Source organism: Ambystoma mexicanum, unplaced genomic scaffold (assembly GCF_040938575.1).
Source record: "Ambystoma mexicanum isolate Mex_15411 unplaced genomic scaffold, UKY_AmexF1_1 Mex_scaf10, whole genome shotgun sequence".
Lineage (NCBI taxonomy): Eukaryota > Metazoa > Chordata > Amphibia > Caudata > Ambystomatidae > Ambystoma > Ambystoma mexicanum.
In genome coordinates, this window is record NW_027182325.1 from 37,501 (window position 1) to 40,000 (window position 2,500).

Consider the following 2,500-nt stretch of genomic DNA (forward strand, 5'->3'; position numbering starts at 1 on the left):
AAGGTCTAGCCGACTAGATGCTTAAAAGTACAAAACTCACTAGGCCCAGAGCCTACGGCCACACCACACTGAATGTGCCCGATCTCGGAAGCTAAGCAGGGTCAGGCCTAGTTAGTACCTGGATGGGAGACTGCCTGGGAATACCAGGTGCTGTAGGCTTTTTTGTGCTCCATGATTAGTAATTGCGCAACTTCTCAATTATTTTTCAAATTTGGTATGTTTCCAAAATAATTGTATCCCGTTTTATAGCGGAAATGTTGGACAACATCATGAGGGCTGGAGCTACCTTTTTACATAGAATTAGCATACAGGTAGTGTGTTCATGGGTAATAAATCGACTTTCACATGTAATGCAGTACAGAGAATATTGAGTCCTTCAAGAGGCATGAAAGAAAACCATTATTGTGTTGATTGTTCTCTCCACCTCCCTGCAACAGACACAGGATGGATGAATTAAAGTTATCCTACCAGACATAGGAGTCCTGAATGGGCCCACCAGTCTTATATATCTCGCCTGATCGAGCCTGATCGAGCGATGAGCGTGGTATCATGTTGCAAGTGGCTGCATGGCTTAGCTTACTAAATGCAAATGCATAAGAGTAATATTCTTAGCATTCCTAGAGCCTACGGCCACACCACACTGAATGCACCCGATCTCGACTGATCTCGGAAGTTAAGCAGTGTCAGGCCTAGTTAGTACCTGGATGGGAGACCGCCTGGGAATACCAGGTGCTGTAGGCTTTTTTGTGCTCCAAGTTCAGGAAGTGAGCCCTTTCTCAATTGCCTTTTAAAACTGCAAGGTCTAGCCGACTAGATGCTTAAAAGTACAAAACTCACTAGGCCCAGAGCCTACGGCCACACCACACTGAATGTGCCTGATCTCGTCTGATCTCAGAAGCTAAGCAGTGTCGGGCCTAGTTAGTACCTGGATGGAAGACCGCCTGGGAATACCAGGTGCTGTAGGCTTTTTTGTACTCCAAGTTCAGGAAGTGAGCCATTTCTCAATTGCCTTTCAAAACTGCAAGGTCTAGCCGACTAGATGCTTAAAAGTACAAAACTCACAAGAACCAGAGCCTACGGCCACACCACACTGAATGCGCCCGATCTCGTCTGATCTCGGAAGCTAAGCAGTGTCGGGCCTCGTTAGTACCTGGATGGGAGACTGCCTGGGAATACCAGGTGCTGTAGGCTTTTTTGTGCTCCAAGTTCAGGAAGTGAGCCATTTCTCAATTGCCTTTCAAAACTGCAAGGTCTAGCTGACTAGATGCTTAAAAGTACAAAACTCACTAGGCCCAGAGCCTACGGCCACACCACACTGATTGCGCCCGATCTCGTCTGATCTCGGAAGCTAAGCAGTGTCGGGCCTAGTTAGTACCTGGATGGGAGACCACCTGGGAATACCAGGTGCTGTAGGCTTTTTTGTGCTCCAAGTTCAGGAAGTGAGCCATTTCACAATTCCCTTTCAAAACTGCAAGGTCTAGCCGACTAGATGCTTAAAAGTACAAAACTCACTAGGCCCAGAGCCTACGGCCACACCACACTGAATGTGCCCGATCTCGGAAGCTAAGCAGGGTCAGGCCTAGTTAGTACCTGGATGGGAGACTGCCTGGGAATACCAGGTGCTGTAGGCTCTTTTGTGCTCCATGATTAGTAATTGCGCAACTTCTCAATTATTTTTCAAATTTGGTATGTTTCCAAAATAATTGTATCCCGTTTTATAGCGGAAATGTTGGACAACATCATGAGGGCTGGAGCTACCTTTTTACATAGAATTAGCATACAGGTAGTGTGTTCATGGGTAATAAATCGACTTTCACATGTAATGCAGTACAGAGAATATTGAGTCCTTCAAGAGGCATGAAAGAAAACCATTATTGTGTTGATTGTTCTCTCCACCTCCCTGCAACAGACACAGGATGGATGAATTAAAGTTATCCTACCAGACATAGGAGTCCTGAATGGGCCCACCAGTCTTATATATCTCGCCTGATCGAGCCTGATCGAGCGATGAGCGTGGTATCATGTTGCAAGTGGCTGCATGGCTTAGCTTACTAAATGCAAATGCATAAGAGTAATATTCTTAGCATTCCTAGAGCCTACGGCCACACCACACTGAATGCACCCGATCTCGTCTGATCTCGGAAGTTAAGCAGTGTCAGGCCTAGTTAGTACCTGGATGGGAGACCGCCTGGGAATACCAGGTGCTGTAGGCTTTTTTGTGCTCCAAGTTCAGGAAGTGAGCCCTTTCTCAATTGCCTTTTAAAACTGCAAGGTCTAGCCGACTAGATGCTTAAAAGTACAACACTCACTAGGCCCAGAGCCTACGGCCACACCACACTGAATGCGCCTGATCTCGTCTGATCTCAGAAGCTAAGCAGTGTCGGGCCTAGTTAGTACCTGGATGGGAGACCGCCTGGGAATACCAGGTGCTGTAGGCTTTTTTGTACTCCAAGTTCAGGAAGTGAGCCATTTCTCAATTGCCTTTCAAAACTGCAAGGTC

General features: G+C 46.8%; 6 non-coding genes and 2 pseudogenes across 6 annotated transcripts; all 8 read left to right on the plus strand.

Moving 5' to 3' along the window:
• Nucleotides 1–50: 50 nt before the first annotated feature.
• On the plus strand, nt 51–159 carry LOC138545869 (5S ribosomal RNA; annotated as a pseudogene).
• Nucleotides 160–622: 463 nt separating this feature from the next.
• Nucleotides 623–741, plus strand: LOC138538002 (5S ribosomal RNA). The gene has a single exon (XR_011286117.1). It is a non-coding gene; the product is annotated as a 5S ribosomal RNA (ribosomal RNA).
• Nucleotides 742–847: 106 nt separating this feature from the next.
• LOC138539247 (5S ribosomal RNA) lies at nt 848–966 on the plus strand. Its single transcript, XR_011287320.1, has one exon. It is a non-coding gene; the product is annotated as a 5S ribosomal RNA (ribosomal RNA).
• A 106-nt stretch (nt 967–1,072) lies between these two features.
• On the plus strand, nt 1,073–1,191 carry LOC138540406 (5S ribosomal RNA). Its single transcript, XR_011288455.1, has one exon. It is a non-coding gene; the product is annotated as a 5S ribosomal RNA (ribosomal RNA).
• Nucleotides 1,192–1,297: 106 nt separating this feature from the next.
• On the plus strand, nt 1,298–1,416 carry LOC138547248 (5S ribosomal RNA). Its single transcript, XR_011291095.1, has one exon. It is a non-coding gene; the product is annotated as a 5S ribosomal RNA (ribosomal RNA).
• A 106-nt stretch (nt 1,417–1,522) lies between these two features.
• LOC138545870 (5S ribosomal RNA) lies at nt 1,523–1,631 on the plus strand (annotated as a pseudogene).
• A 463-nt stretch (nt 1,632–2,094) lies between these two features.
• LOC138548621 (5S ribosomal RNA) lies at nt 2,095–2,213 on the plus strand. Its single transcript, XR_011292415.1, has one exon. It is a non-coding gene; the product is annotated as a 5S ribosomal RNA (ribosomal RNA).
• A 106-nt stretch (nt 2,214–2,319) lies between these two features.
• Nucleotides 2,320–2,438, plus strand: LOC138538246 (5S ribosomal RNA). Its single transcript, XR_011286353.1, has one exon. It is a non-coding gene; the product is annotated as a 5S ribosomal RNA (ribosomal RNA).
• The last annotated feature ends 62 nt before the right edge of the window (nt 2,439–2,500 follow it).